The sequence below is a fragment of the Aphelocoma coerulescens genome, chromosome 4 (genome assembly GCF_041296385.1).
Source record: "Aphelocoma coerulescens isolate FSJ_1873_10779 chromosome 4, UR_Acoe_1.0, whole genome shotgun sequence".
Classification (NCBI taxonomy): Eukaryota; Metazoa; Chordata; class Aves; order Passeriformes; family Corvidae; genus Aphelocoma; species Aphelocoma coerulescens.
In genome coordinates, this window is record NC_091017.1 from 3,781,607 (window position 1) to 3,798,049 (window position 16,443).

At 39.0% G+C, this 16,443-nt stretch overlaps 1 protein-coding gene across 14 annotated transcripts in view; it reads left to right on the forward strand.

The window, feature by feature from the left end:
- Positions 1–936: 936 nt before the first annotated feature.
- The window catches only part of LOC138109326 (bifunctional heparan sulfate N-deacetylase/N-sulfotransferase 3), a 260,842-nt gene continuing 245,335 nt past the window's right edge, over positions 937–16,443 (forward strand). For all 14 annotated transcript variants that reach the window (XR_011150408.1, XR_011150407.1, XM_069012538.1 and 11 more), the window contains exon 1: positions 937–1,034. The gene's annotated coding sequence lies outside the window, so the exon portion shown is untranslated. The remainder of the gene's footprint in view (positions 1,035–16,443) is intronic.

Consider the following 16,443-nt stretch of genomic DNA (forward strand, 5'->3'; position numbering starts at 1 on the left):
CTTATACCATCAGTCAAGAACAGATCTGTAGCAATGACTTCCAGAACATTATGGCACACCAATGATTAATTGCCAACTTAGCCTGTTCAACCAAGATAGCAACTGCAATAAAGACTGATAATTGTGTTTACCAAATGGCACATAGAAATTTAAAATAATTTGGAGGGTTACAGTTGGCTTTAGGGTATGTTTATTAAGGGAATTTACACTACCATCTTCTATTAGATCCACATTAATGTGTTACAATTAAATTATTACTCCTTGATTCTATGTTGCATAGGTATTTATCAACATGATATACCATGGCCCTGAAGTTTGTAGTTAGGGAAGAATTATAGGAGACATTCCTCTAGAGGCTACAGGAAGTTTTGTATCAATAGAGACCTAAAATACATCTATAGAAAGGGAAGTGGAAATAACCTTTCTCTTCCATTTTCTAACTTGCTTTTCCATTTTCCAGTCTCTCCTGCTCTCTCTCTCCATGGTAGAGTGCTCCAGAAGAAGGGCTAGTTTCCCACAGTACACGTCTCTCCTGTTCAACTTACATTTCACCTTGGAAAAAGCTGGTGGCCAGGTGAGTGCTTCCTGTTTGGTACAAGTGTGAATTTGTTCTAAAAAAAAGCAGCAGAAAGTTAGTGAGCAGAACAGCTTCCAAATCCCTATGGTCATCAAAGACAGATGCACATGGAACACATGTCATTAATGCCTCTCCTGGGTGAGAGGAAGCACAGCAAGCTCACGTGAAGGTTATTTCAGAGAAATACTTCTTTTACCCTCAATTTCTAAAATGACTTCCTGCTGTCTCTCCTTTTGCTTTGATTTTTTTTAAACGCTACAGAATTGGAGCCAGCTGTAGCTTTTCACTGACCCATACAAGTATCAGGTGTGTAAAAGCTATTTAGGGTTCTTGATTTCTTTTCAGCTGTGAAGAGCAATTCTGTGATTTGCTCTCTGCGGGATATGTTGGTTTAGGGGTATCTTGGCTACTTGATTTATTGGAAGGAGTGTGTCTTCCTGGCTCTAGAAAGAGACTGGTAAGGTCTTGACTTGCTGAGTTTTTTTGTCTGGGATACAAATACACTCCATGGGAAAATATCTTTGTTTAATTCAGATGATCAACAAAGGACTTTCTGCAAGTGATACCTGTATTTTAGAACATCTAGGTACCAGAAAATGGAGCAGTCAGATGGGTGAAAAGATACAGAGGTGAAATAATTCTGCTAAATAGACAAACCAACAAGTGTGGTTCATAGTAGCTGGCCCCATGTGTGTGCAAAGGAAAGGACTGGGGAAGGCATGATGAAATTTTAGTACATTAGAAAGTGATAGACCTACCCAAGTGTAGGTAAAATGGCATGGGGAAAACAGCCAGCAGGAAAAGAATACTTGGTCCCTGGAAGTGAGAAGAAACTGGGACTTGAGGGTATAAATTTGGGATGGAAAATAACAACTTAAAGTTTGACATTCATTTTAATATCAAGTGTGGTATTTGCTTGGCTTGAGTGTAAAAGTTCTCATCCTGTTTCTAATGTATTCTCCTATTTTTGGCATGTTTTTTGCATCTCTAATCCTGAACAATTTTGGGGTCAAATGTAAATACGTATTTACACCTCTGAGTAATCTGCCTGAATACTCTTTCTACTTATTTTCTACTCTTACCAGCTGAGGGTACCTACTTATTTTGATTTTCTTGTTGCATAGCTTCTTTTGGGGGTCTTGAGACATGCAAAAAGTTGAAAGTTTATGTAAAAAAAATTCACCTAGGCTCTGGTGTAAGCATTTTTTATTTTTCATCCTTTTTTCTCCTCAAATGATGGTTGTTACTTCGACTGTTTTCATCAGGGAACTAGTTTTATAAGAAAGCTTACTTCTGATTAATTGGATGATATATATGCATAGTTATAGTGCTTCAGACAATTTCAATGGGAAATTAAAATTAACTTGGGGGCAGGATGTGGTTTTTCTGGTCAGATTTCACTTGTAGTGCTAGTGTATAAAGCAGAAACAATATATTTGTGCTTAATTTTTTTTTCTAGTGAAGATATATATTTTACCCTCAGATATTTGTTGAATTATAAATAATAAGTGATCCAGACCAATATATCTAAGTTTTTACTGTGTGAATATTGTAAGTTTGATATGAAATGTGTACTTAAATATCCCTTTTGTGAGGTTTAGGGAGCTTTAAAGGTAGGTTTACTTGTGCCTCATGGTTTCTGCTGCAGTGAGCACTATTGATCTTGCTTTGTGACACTTCTATAACTAGCTATCAATAATGTGCTGCTTTCTCTTACTAAATAAGAACCAATACATGTGGTCAAACTAACCCAGCCTGATTCCAGGCAGAAAATAAAGGCATAGAGGGAGAGAGAAGAGGGAAACAACTTTGGTTGGTGCAGGATGTTGGCAGGTTGCTAAAGGCCTCACAGTTCCCTACTTTTCTGGCTGCACCACTGTGTCCAACTTAAATCTCCCATTTTCACAAGATCTGATGCTCTAGTTAGGTGAGAAATTGTTTTAACACACACAGAAAAAAGCTTCCCTAATTTCAAAAAATCCCTGAGCTGGTGTGAATGACAGTAAGACCTTTCAAAGCTTCAAAAAAGCACCCAGTAAGCCTGACACCCTCATTGGTATGTATCAATATGCCTTTGCTTGACACCATAATTAGTATGCCATCAAATATAACATGCAATAATTTAATTAGTATTCACAGGGGTAAATATGGTGGGGAAGAGTTCTTAAAATAGTTGGTAGAAAGGGAAATGATATGAAACTTTCAGGCAGCTGCCAAGCCTGATGCCTGTTGACACAGCCCGCTTGGTTAACTGGAAAGCATTTGGCCAAAATTCCTTGCCAAATTGCCACTGAGAATTTACACAGCCAAAGAATAAGAGCTCTTTGTGGAGAAGAATGCCATCTTGGCTTGTCAAGGAAGGCACTAAAATGCCATAATTTTCCTGAGAATCCTCACTGGGGACCCCCATCCAGACATCCTCTGCCTGTGGGTTGGGAATTCCAGGAAGGCTTAGGCCTGGGCAGCCATAGCTGTGAGTGTGATCAGCTGTGCCAGCCCTGTCCCCACCAGGCCTGGTTTTATGCCTGCTTTCCCACTTTGGCAGTATTTTGAAGATTACTGTGGAGAAATAAACAGGATGGTTTATGGAAATAGTAAGAAATGCTATCTACAGGCATTATGCACTGGTTAAAGACAGTCTTTCTCCCTGCCCATGGCATTAATCACCCATCTAATACTTAGCCATCATTATCACACTAATTTGAGCATGTTTTTCTCACTGTGGAAATAATAGCTATTACTTAGGCTTCTGGTTGTTATTTATAAAGTCCAGAAAGGGAAAAACCACGTCCCACTGATAGCTAACAAGGTGCCTGTGGTGGTTTTGTGTAACTTAGCACAGAGATGATCTGCAGAGTACACAGGGCTGGAAAGTACAAAACTGAAACAAAGCCTAAATTAATGCATATAATCTTTCACAAATGTAAAATAAATTTCCTTTATTTATGTACCACTCTTCTTGCCTTGACATATTTGTTGGAAGCCTTCCCCAACGGAATCCTGCCTGGAAAACAGCACTGATGAATAGAACACTGGTGAGGAGCTGTAGAGAAAGGGTGGAAATTGTTTTAACTACAAGTCTGCATGCAGTTAATGAATGGGAGCTACGGTGAGGGTCTGAAGGGGGTGGGGGACAATTAACCCCCACTAAAGACTTTATTTTAAAGGTATAAATGTTGCACACAGATGGACAAAGGAATGTAGTGAGTGTAGCCAGCAGCTGGGTTTGACATTTAAGTGAGGAGTAGTTCACTGATGTACCACAAGACATTAAGTCATTCACCATCACTTTAATATTTCTAATAAGCATGAGAGTTCTGGTGTGCCTTTGATTGCTTCAGTAGTGAGTCCAAATCTTTATGCAGAAGAACAAATGGCAGTGTCACAAGTGCCTCAAGGTGGGAAGTTCACTTGGGTTGACTGTGTGCTTTTAGTTCTGAGTAATCTCTGAAGGAACAGTGCTGTGGGTTGTTTTCCCAGCTCTCCTGGCACAGAGTTAAATAGTTCAGCAATATTCCACAATATCTGATGTGAATGTGTGTGCACAGTGTGTAGCCTTGCTTTGTTAGGAGCATTTGGGTGCTTTTACTACCCCTGAACAACATACAGTACATTCAGCATCAATTTCATTCCCCTTTTAATTTAGAAAGGAAAACTTATGGTCCCAAATGTATGGCTCACTTTTCATATGAAGTATTGTATTTCTGTGATTTATTGAGATATTAACATGGAAATGGTGATGTTAAACAATACTTGGAATAGCTCTAAAAGTGTAGTGGGAATCATGATTTCATAAGAAGAAAATTAGTTATGTAGGTAACATTATTGTATAATTTCCCAGGGGATTTCTACATCGGGCAAGATTTTATTATATTCTAAAACAAAGTTGCTTGCACTCACTTTAAATATAAAGTACTGCTGAATATGACAATATCGTAAGGCTGCTCACAGTACAAGCAAAGACATCTGTTAATGGTACCATGAATAGTTATGAACTGTGGTACTCAAATGGCTTTGCCAGCAAAGCATTGCCTCCTAATTTATTTTTATAGCAAATGGATGCCTCATTTTTCATGGTTTGGTAGTTTGCATTCAAATGTACCAATAACTTCCAAGGCAATCACTTCTACACAGCATGTTTTATTTGCAAACATAAGATGCAAGAGCTAATGGTGTGGTGGGTGGTAGTCTTCTCCATCAGCAGTTTTGTATGAATCCTTGCATTATTTTTTTTAGATTAGTTCACAAAAAGGAATGTGCTATGTAACAATATGTTTACTGCATGTAAGATTTAATTTCATTTGTTATCACACAAATTAAGATGGACAAAGGCTGTGTGTAATCGCATTGTTTTGCCATCCAATGTGCTACTGCTGAACTGGACGCTTTACATCTTTCTTTGTTCCTGGAGACATCACCAAAAACTAGAAGGAAACACAAGTGGTTTCAGCTGCTGCAGAGCAGACTTCTAAAGGCTCCTCATTGGAGGAAAGAAGGGAGGCAGCGAAAATGAATTCAACTTTCCCTATACTAATTTTTGGTAGTTATTAATGGAACTGATTCTAGGAGGAGTTTGTGATGATGACATGATTAGTAGTTAGCAGCTATTTCCTGTGTGGTTTATTGTCAGCTCATCCCTCAAAACCAGCATTGTGTGGCTGGAAGATGGGGATGCTGGGCTGCTGGAGCACTTGGATTTGGCTGTGGTGAGAGAGCTAGAGTTCGTTGGCTCCGGCACTGCAGGTCCTCCTCTGTGCCTGGCACTGCTGCTGGCACTTTTAAATTAAATTTAGTTCTACTTATGTGATGCCACTCACCACTGTGGTGTGTATGGTGCCATAACTGAACTCTTACCTCTCACATCTGAGGACAGATGAGTGACTGGCAAACGAATCCATCTGATTACTCATAGTAGGATGTGAGGTCTGTGGAGATTTGAGTTTGAGAAGGCATAGGAAAGAAAAAAATAATGGAGGAACTCTTGATAGTGTTGATCAAAGTTCATCTTGTTAAAACCCAAGAATACAAATATGATTTTAGAAGAGGTCATTTAAGACTTTTATAGGGGTGTTTGTTGGTTTGGGTAATGATTTTTGATTGAAATTTCTCAAAGTCTTTTCCAAGCACAGGTTCCCATTTCCTTGTCTCATCACTCTCACAAACCAATCTCCTGAGATTCCAGCCCTTAACTGCACATACACCCAACCAGCTTTGGGGCTAAGCACAGAACGGGACCATACTGGGATGTGCTTATGCTGTCCCAGAGGGACGCAGCTCTCCGCAGGGAGCTCTTAGGTAGAGCAGTTTCAGTGACCAGTCAGGTGCTGGTGTATCATTCCCACCAGCAGCCACTGAACCTCTGAGGTGTTCTATGTCCCACTCTGGTGGCCCTTGTGCAGATACTGCTTGGGACTTGCACATAATATTACAATTTCATACTGGTATTTTTTGTAACTAACATAGATTCATCTTGGATGGCTGAAAACTTTTACTTTTTCCTCACCTTTTTTCCTGTCTTACAGTTTCCCTATTCTTTGAGTATCACTTTCACAGGAGTCTCCCTTCTACAGTGAAACCCTCCCATAACAGTGAAGCCTTAGCATTTTGAAAGAATCATTTTATCCCTCTCTTGGATAAAAGAGGGGAAAAATAAACACAAAAAAGTGTTCCTGACAAGGTCTTTCTCAATCCATGTTTGTAGCCCTGAACTGCTCAGCTTTGGGATTTCAATTAATTGAAGATCTTTTAATTAGGTGACCAAAGCCCTTTCTTCACAAGATCACTGCAGCTTCAGTTGCAGCAAGAGCTCCATTGTGATTCCAAGTAGCTGGAGAAAATCTGCTGCCTTGCCTGCCCTTGCATTCTGTAAATCAAAATAACCACCACAAGCCTCTGAGTAGCACAGCCAAAGCAGAAGCCATGTCAAGATCCTGTTGTATGGGAGTCCAGTTCTGGTAGCAGATTGAGTTTGGGATGCTGTGGACAAATGCCAAGAAGCAGCTTGGCACCTAAATAGCTTTATTGTCTCAGCTTTGCTGCTCCTCTCCCTTGTCACTACCATCACCACTTCATGCCTGTTGTAAAGTGCAGCCTGGTAGCTGCCATTTAGATCTTTTCTGGAATACATAATGGTGAAATATTCTAGTAATAAGGCATTTTTCTTATGTGATTCTGACTATGGGTTTGAGATGCAGTATAATTAACCACAGTTATAATAATAGATATTTTTAGAGCAGTAGTAGTAGTAACAAAAAACTGGGCCTGCAAAACTTGAGCATTCAAATAACATATCCAAATAATAATCTTCCCTGTGTGACTCCTCTGTCAGAGGCCTTTTCCCTGGGCTGGAGCAGAACTGCCAGGGAAGTTCACAAATATCCCATTATCAAGGTGTGCCATTTGAGCCGCCCTTGCCAGACGTGCTTTGCGTGGTGCTGCACTTGGGCCATCAGTGCAAAGTGGTGCTGACAGTGACCTGTCACTCGTGGAGTCTGGAGCAGGCTAAACACAGGAGCTGTTGCACTGCAGGGGATATAGATCACATCTGGTTAGTGCTTGGTGACTGTGTGCCACAGAAACCAATTGGACAGATGACTGGGGGCTCGCTGGAGAGTAAAGCTCAGCTCAAGATGTGATCAATCCACCAATCTATAGTGACAGAATAATACATTAGAAGAGATTGATCCTCAAGCGAGACTAAATCAGGTTAAATCCTTGTCCTTGGGTGGGTTTGTTGTACAGAAACACAATTTACATGTGATTTCTTTAGTTTCTGTTAAAATTCTTTAAACACTGTATCTTTCTTTAACATCTTCCGTGCCAGAACTGCTTTGTAGTTTTTGTCCTGTGCCATCCTGATTTTTTCCCAGAAACACGTCATTTCGTGAGCAGTGAGTTGCAAGTTAATTGTAACCATTCTGTATGAACTCCTCCTTGAATTCCAGTCAGCAAACTTGATCCAAGATGATGTTTGTCCTCTGAGGATGCCAAAGGGTCAAGGTATCAGTTCAGATGTTGTTTGATCTATGCATCTACCCCAGACTTGTCAGTGAGGATGTGCATTCTTGAGGGTGCCTTGCTTCATTTTTTTACACTTGCATTGGGGAAACACCGCTGCCTGTAGTGACTGTATAAAACAGGATAAAATTGTGAAAATTTAAAATTATAGATGCAGGAAGTAAAGACTCATTTTTTTGAAAGGCAAATGTATGGTGGTCTCCTGTATACATCTGGATGGTACCTGTTCAAGAACTGCATGTCATCTGCTGCTGCCATTCATTGTTTTACCTCAGAATATACTTGAAAAATATGTCAGTAACCTCTTATTGGGTTATACAAGTAATGGTAAGTGCAGAATACTGCTAACTTGTGATCATCCAGTTGGGATGCCAAGACTGCTGCTGGTGTGTTGGCTGTAAATGGACAACAGTAAGTTTAAGATAGTCTCCAAGAAAATTAATTATGCTCTTTGACATATATGATATCTAATAATGTTATTTTATTACTGTGTCATGCTTAGAAATCACATTCTTATTCTTACATCATACAGAAAATCAAACTGTTCCTGTTGATAGATGTTCCAGGTTGAAAAACCATAGCATTTTTCTGTCAGAGGCACTGCAGAGCCATGCTACAACAACCCTGCTGGGTGACACGTGAGATAGAGGAAGGAAGGAAAAGTAAACACACATGAAAAATATAAAACTGCATGTTCTTCTACAGCTCCACTCCACCCTATCATAAAAACTTGAAAATATATTTAAGCTGTAATAGGCTTGTGATGAGAGGAGTAGTTCATACGAGAAAAAACCTGTACAAGAAAAGAAAAATAGAATTAGTACTTGCAACGTAGAACAAGTAAATTTTCCCTGTTATTCTCTGACTATATAATCTGTCTACTTAAAAACAAATGCACATCATGATTTGGATTACAGACTGGTTGTAGAACTGTCTATAAAATGCTTGTCCATGAGTGATAGGAAAATGCTACATATCTAACTATGATGGCATTTGTATCTAGGGCTTTCAGAATTCTTTTTGAAGTGCTTTTCAATATGTGACTGACATTTGTCAAAGTCTTTTTTGCTAGCAAAATACATCACTTACCCTGCTGAGTTATTTGAGAAGTCTCTAATGTTTCTCTCTTTGTCAGCAGATAAAATCTACAAGAGTAATTAACTAGATTGAAAGAAAGGGACAAAAGAGAACTCATGTTTTGTTATACAAACTGTCACAAAGCTATTTAATGGGACGATACTTTCACTTCTCCCTGCTAAGGTTTAAGTGAGCTTATGGCAAAGGGACACTTTTCAGTGTCTGAGACCTAATCCTAGTTAGATAATCATGGTTCTGCCTGGAAGTGGATCATTAGAAGTGCCTCATAATAAGCACTGTTAAATAACTCTGGAGGATGAAATCACAAGCATAAATTTCTTCTTTTGCTTGTACAGCAGTTAGGATAAGGAAGCCCTAATTTTGTGTAAAGGCTACTTTATTCAATTCTTTAAAGAAGGGAGAAATACATAATGGATCACAGGTCCCCAAGAGAACATAAATGAATGATTTCTACTTTGCAAAGAGTGCTTCAGATAAGATAATTTTTTCCTCCATCTGCAATCCAGGAGGTCAGACTCTTTTCTTATCAAACAAAGACAACAGTGCTTTAAACTGCTGAATTAGAGGAGAGCCCAAAAGTCCTTTTCCAGGTTGTCATAGAGGAACAGTCCACCTACTCCCTTTATTTTCTTTGGGTGGTGAGGTTGGTAGCAAAACTTCTTTAATGTAGTGAGCAACCCTTTGGGCTTCTGCCACAATAAAATTCATAAAAGTGAGAAATGTATTAAGTGATAAACACACTTAAATACAGTAGTCTTTTGGGGCAGAGAAGGTACTTTTTGGGGTTTGCATTTTCTTGTTCTCCTTGTCTGGTTTTATCCTTTATTTTTACTTCTCTCCATTTCTGGACTCCTGCTGTAGTGTAGCCCTGCTGGAAATTGACATAAGTAATTCTTAAATAACCCATTACTTCAATGCCAGTCATTAGCCTATCCCATGTTTGACATTGTCTCCTTATTTTATAGAGAAGTACTTGATTTTCAGTGTCTTATTGTATCATGGAAAAGCAACAACTTAGTCCTAATCAACACTTGTAATCTTCTTCCATGCCTGAGGAAGAGTGAACCAATTAAAAATGCATATCTTGAAATGGATGAGTACACACATCTCGGGCTTGCTGGCAAACGTAGCTCTTGCAAGTTTAAGGTGGTCAAAAATCATTAAGTTCTACAATTCAAGTGATGCAGATTTCAAATGTGGATGCTGCCTGTAATAACAAAGGTAGCTTCCAGGTTTGAAAATCAGGCTGATTGGTATGAGAAGCAGCAGTGGTGTGTAATTCTCTTCTGGCCAAATGCCACGCATTGTAAATGCATTCGTTTTCATGTCCTGTGCATTCCATGCCTTCGCCAGGTCAGTATTGGATTTCTATTGCTTTGTCTGGGGTAGGACTTTCCTGCCAGCCAAAAGGTTCTCATGAGTGCTGTGGCTAATCAGCGATTCAGAAGTTCAGCATAAATCCATTGAACTCACACGAGTCAAGCAGGATATACCCTGACATGCTTGTAAATTAAATTACTCTGAGTGGTCCAGCTTAGTTTAATGATGTTATTCCTAACTGAGAGAGTTCAGCAAATGTGTTTAATAATCTCCAGCTTTGGGAGCACTAAATACAAATTGTTTTGGAAGGGCAAGTTGAATTTCTAACCCTTCAAATCGAGAGGTAGATGAGGAAGAGATGACAAAAGTGTGATGCATTAAAATACCTAAATATGCATTCTTTACAAGGCTGGCTTTCTATTCAGAGTGCTGGCATTCTGGAGAGGTAAAATAGAGGCTGTTTATGTCCTCTGTTGCCCACAGAGTTAGATAAAATCAATCCATTCCCCCGTGCCAGTCCAGAGGTGTTTGCTGGCTGTGTGGATTGTCAGCCTCATTCTTTTCTCCTACTGAAGAGGACTTCTGCATATCCTTTTGGAAGGAAGGAGGCAAGCAAAGAACATCAAGAGAAATACACACAAAAAAGAAAAATCCATTATTTAGGATAGAAAGCATCCAAGACCTTATTTACATAAGAAGCCAAAAAGCACATTTTTGTCCATTCTGCTCCTTTGGTTGACATTTATCCACAGACATTGTGCAAGAAGAACCAGAAAGAATTGGCATTTAACGAATTGCTATCCTGTTTCTACTGAAAGTCAAGAAATGGGTGCCAATTTTCCTTTTGTAAAAAAAGGAAATTTAGAAAATAGCAACAGTAGGTAATTATAGATATTTGTAGGTGAGAAAAGGTAATGCTTAAACAAGATAACTCCTTTTCCCCTTCACTGCTTTGTTAAGGATGTGCTGAACACAACCTAACATTTCTAGTTTGGGAGCTTCTTATCATTGCAGAAATTGCATCCTGTGAATACTTCAGTTGCATTTTTTCCACTTATTTTTTCGGCAAAATTGATAGAATGCTTTCAAAGTAGATTTTTAATTGATTGAAAAAACATCTAAATGCTTGTGTTTCCTTGTTGTTTTGGGGCTTCTCAAACTTTATTTTAGTATGTGGCATGAATATTTTCCTGGCTGAAATCCACCAGAGAATTGTTTGTTACTGCCTACAAAGTGTTTGGTGCAATTGTTTTTTGTTATCAAAGTCTGTACATCAGTGAAACAACCCATAGATTATATTTCATATATTCTGGTGTAGTAAGGTAATCTCAAAATGAAATTGCAAAAACGATTTATAGGGGTTTTTTTAACCTTAAATCAGAATTAAGTTACAAAAGGTAGTTCTGTGGAAAAACTTGAGATAAGGAGCAGGCGTCTTGTTTCCCAAGTCTTGGAGCTGCCTTAACAGCCAAAGCTTTGATGAATACTGCACAAGTGTAGTGAAAGCCTTTTTGTTTGCCTCTGTTCAGTAAATAATTGATTAGCAGCTCCTAATGTGGCTCTAAGAGCTGGAAGTGCTTCCCTTAGCACAGCCCTGTCACTTGTAATGGAGCTGAAGTAGGACACCGGGTGACAGGGCTGTGCTGGCATTTCCCACTGTGCCAAGTGCATCTCAATGAGTCCCTGTGTCCCACTTGCTGACACAGCTCTTGGTACCTGGGCCTGCACAGGCAGCCTGGGAAACGATGCTGGGCTCTGATGATTTTTCTTTCATTGGAAGCAAAACAAAAGAATGGATTATTCTTTTCTTCACTGCATTAAATTCTTTATTGGAATCTAATATTCAGACAAGTCAGTATCTCTTTAACTGTGGTGTTCTCAGGTGTTATTTGGAAGAATTGCAGATTTCTTGCACCGGGTCTTCAGGCCATGAGTAGAGTTTGGGTGGGAAACTCCAGGAGCCCATGGACTCGGTGTTGCGCTGGCACGTGCAGGTGGCACAAGCAGTTCCTCTGCTCTGCCTCTGGACAATACTCAGCTATTTCAGATTGAAACAATTGCATTAGCTTGAGAATCAGCATTTATACTTGTGTTTAGGTTGTGTAGTACATCTAAGCAAATCACAGGTGGGAACTGGGGAATATCCTCAAGGGCTGGAAATCCCAGCAGTTCACTGGTGGAGGTAATGCCATAAGGTCCAGTTTGGAACAGGCTCTTTTTAATTCCTCTAGGTTCTACAGTCTGGGGATTCTAGTGTTTTTGGCTGCTCACCTGAAAGTACAAAACCCATTTTACAGTTTTGTCTCCTAATACAATGATAAATATTTAAATTAGTAACTTCATTTGGAAAGAATAAAGATTAAGTATACTACATCTATAGGCTCTGCTTTCCCTGGGTAGCCTCACTCCAGCTGCAGCTCTATTTTGTCCTTTATAACCCCAGTCCTCTACTTTTCCCTCATAGTGTGATGAACTAATACATCCATTCTTAAGTCCATTTTTGTTTAAACAAAACAAATTTTTTTTTGCTGAGCAGAAGTGTTGAGTAAGGATGACAGGGAAAGAGCTTTCAGCAAAAACTAATATTCTCTAATTGTTCTGATATTCTTTCATGTGGAGAACTTGAGGCATTTTAAGTTTCTGGCAGTTCTTTTCCAAATAATGTAAGTAAAATATTTAATACTTTTATAACACTTGGCACAGGCCATTACTAAGAGCTATAGAGTAATAAGGGTAATAGTAACTCCCCAGCCCTATGCAGGCAACATTACTGAGCATTCCCTGTCTGAGTCATACCATATACATGACTTATTTAATTTGCATTCATTTGGTACATGCGAAAATTATTGGCAATCACTTGTGTGTTTGGTGACTTGTAATGTTCAGACAGTTAGAATGAGAAAAGAGCACTTGTCTGATGTTTTAAAAAATGCTAAGGGTGAAAACTTTACACCACCTTTTAAAGTGAAACTGGCAAATGTTCCCCAGTCTTTGGTTTACGTATTGCAGTGACCTTTATAGAATTTCTGTACGTAACATGTGGCAGTTGTCATCAGAATTAAGGACAGCAGCTGTCAATATATTCAAATGTCAGGCTTTCAACTTTCCTAAATCTTCCAGATAAACCTACTCTTTGTGAAATAGCCGCACAACTCCAGCTTCCAACAGTAGATCCCAAATGTCTCTTGTGCTTTGTATTCCATGTGATGTCCAGAAGACTTCTTTGTCTGCTTAAGTCACAGTTCTGATTTAAAATGGGGTGGGAAATTGTGTGAAACTGTTTATCACTGATCTATGTTTGGTCTTGATGGGAAATGGGAATTCTTTCCAAATCATACCAAATACTAGGACTCTAGTCTAGCAGGCTGTTTTATTCACAGACTGCTACTGAACTACGTTTTAAATTTGCACAGAATATGTGTTATCTGAAGATGGAAGTAACCTAAAGGCAGAAAATTAAAATTATGAACAAATTCATCCAACTAAATCTGAATGCAATTTAAAAGGAAGAGATTTGCCAAAGTTTTTATGAAGAGCGTTGCTTAATATTTGAGAGTTAAGTATCACAGAAGAGCATATTTCATTTACAGGGGGAAAATTCACTTTATTGAATAATTCATGTTATTTTTTTCTTGACTAGCTCATATTAGAGAGCTTTGATCTGGTTTTTTGGTGGAGGCTGGGGAGTTTTGTTGGTTCATACTGGCTGTCTTGAACTTCCCAGGTCTCAAATGCAGCAGTACTCAATAGGTACACTGTCAAATTTTGGGGTTTTTATCCATGCACAAGTGGCCTCTCCCTGTTTAGTATGGACTGGTGAAAGTGCAGCCAAGAGAGAACAAGGGAAAGTGTTCAGCTGGGGTTTGCATTTTGGCCTAGAGGAAAAACAGGGAATGTCCCATCACCACCCCTCTGAAGCAATGGGAGCCCAAACTTCCTGAGCTAGAAATGGAACTGTTGTTGTTTTTGACCTGCTTTTTCTCCAGGAGCAAAGCTCCCAGTAGCAGTGCAACACTATAAATTCCACTAGAAAATACTGCAGACTTGTGTGGCTGCAAATGTAGATGACTGCTTGTGAACAAGGACACTTGATTCATTACTAGTGCCAGAATAAAATCTAAATTAAATATTTCTCAGGCTGTCTAGGACAACCGTCAATATTACACACCTGTTATAGCAGCACAGCCAATGAATAGAACTGCCAGTCTTTATTTTTGGCTTAAACAACAGTCTTCATTGTTAGTCCAATTCTTATAATTTGTATTCCATGCAGTCAGGAATGTAAATGGCCTTAAACATAAGCATTTAGTGCTTAATCCTGGTTGTTCTACCCAGCGCTGGCCTTTTAAACTTAACAGTTTTGTGGAGGGAATTAGATAACCTTTCAGAGATAAAGTTTCTTCTTTAATTAAACAATATCCCTGAAAGTACAAACCACTTTCCAAGAGCTGTGAGACTGCTGCAGACACACCAGAAAATAAATTGGGTAACTCCCACCTCCCCAGTAGTAGGTCTAGCTGCCTTTTCTACATCTTCCACTCCATTTCCCGATAAGCCCTGAAAATGCATATTCAGTGCAGCAATTTATCCTCAATGCCTCAGTGCAGCACTGCCTTAATTTGCCAATTAACACTTCACCACCCTCCAGCAGGGCTATCACTTTGCTCATGACTGTTAAAGCAGCAGTGGGACTGTGCCTGCTCACTTCACAACTCACTGCTGCCAGGGGGGTTACATAAAGGTGAAAGCTCTTTCCATGACAAAGTTCCCACAGAATATAAGACCTGAAATAACTTCTAATTGTCTCAAGTCCTCACATTGGCAACAGCTCTATGAGCTGAAGTTTCTTTGCAAGTTTTCCTTGGCTTTTTAAGCAAATGAAACACAAGAGGAAGAGGTGAATACGTTGAAAACAGATGTGGGACGGCTCCTAAGCAAACAGAGCTGGAGAGAGGGGGAAACAGCAACACTGAGGATTATACTTATAATTATTTTGTTATCAAAAATAACAAAACAAAAACAAAATAACAAAATAAATTATTAAGATAATTTTATTATCTTAATAACTGTCCTGCACACTAAACCTTGACACTTTTTTTTTATTTTAAGGTAAGAAATTATACAAACTTGTTCCCCATAAAGTTCTGCCAATCACCATGCATTGGCATATTTATCTCAAGGGGCTTAATTTCCTTTGTGAGATTTGAAGGGCTTCTCATGAAAGTCTACATTGGTCTTGTGGCTTGTAAATCCATATATGCCTAAACAGACAACCCCAAAACATCAGTGGAGAAGAGGATAAAGCCAGTGTGGGGTCCTCTGCTTTCTAGGCTGAAATGCTTACAGGGAGAGTGTGGTAATGGCTGGCAGTTTGTTTGCTCCTGGAGAGAGCTGTGCAACCCAAGCATTTCTTATTTGAATTTTGCCTAGAAGCACCCATAAAAAGAGAAATGGGAGTTGACACTGTAAGAAAAAAATAAATGTTGCTAGCTGATGGACCAAGAGGCTGTGTTCATCGAAGAGGAAGGTTTTGCCATTAAAATATGATGGATGACCCATGTAATATAAATGTAGGAAGCCACTTTGTTACTGTTTGCACTGCAAATTCTTCTTAATCTCATCCATGATGGGCAAAAGACAGTAAGCAGATGGAAAGACCTCTGCCAGCTCTGCTAGGCTTTGAGGTTGGGTTGGAGCCAAGAGTTCCAGAAGTTTTTTGCAAGGCACACTGCTTTTCACTGCAGTCAGATTTCAGCTAAAATACATTTGAGATAACTGCAGATCTACCATTGTCTTCTGTATCTGAGTATTCATGCCTACATCTGTTCCACTTGGAAATAATGTTAATTTTTGAAAACTAGCTCATTTGCTGCAAATCTGTTCAGATGGATCAGTGGGAACTTCTATGCGGTAGAACAAAACTGCTCTTTATGAAAGAGCAGTATTTTTGTATTACAATTTGCTCTTTCCAGTTCTGAGACACATAAATTTACTGGGTCAATGGTTTACTTTAAGCTACTAAAATAGAAGGTATTAGCAGATAAGGTGATAAATGAACTGGTTACCAGCTATTTGTCATAGGACAAGACAATTTTGTTTGGTTTTTTTCTTTACTATTTAAATTTAGTTTTTCCCTGGTTAGCCAATAATCTTTGGTGGTGGGGGGTTCTTCCCCCCCTTTTTTTTTTTTTGGTTGTCTGATCATAATAAACTGTGATTTCTGCTTCATTCCTAAATCCCTTGCTTCCTTCTAAGTTGGCTCTGCTTTGCCTTTGCTTAGTCTTCATTAATTATCTTACTAATTATCTTATTAATTTGGGCTTTCTTCCCTCCCTGCTTTATGGAAGATCCCGGGTATTATGATTCGTTTTTGAATCTTGCATGAGAAATACTTATTTAAGCTAATAATAATTTGTTGGAAGATTTTGAAG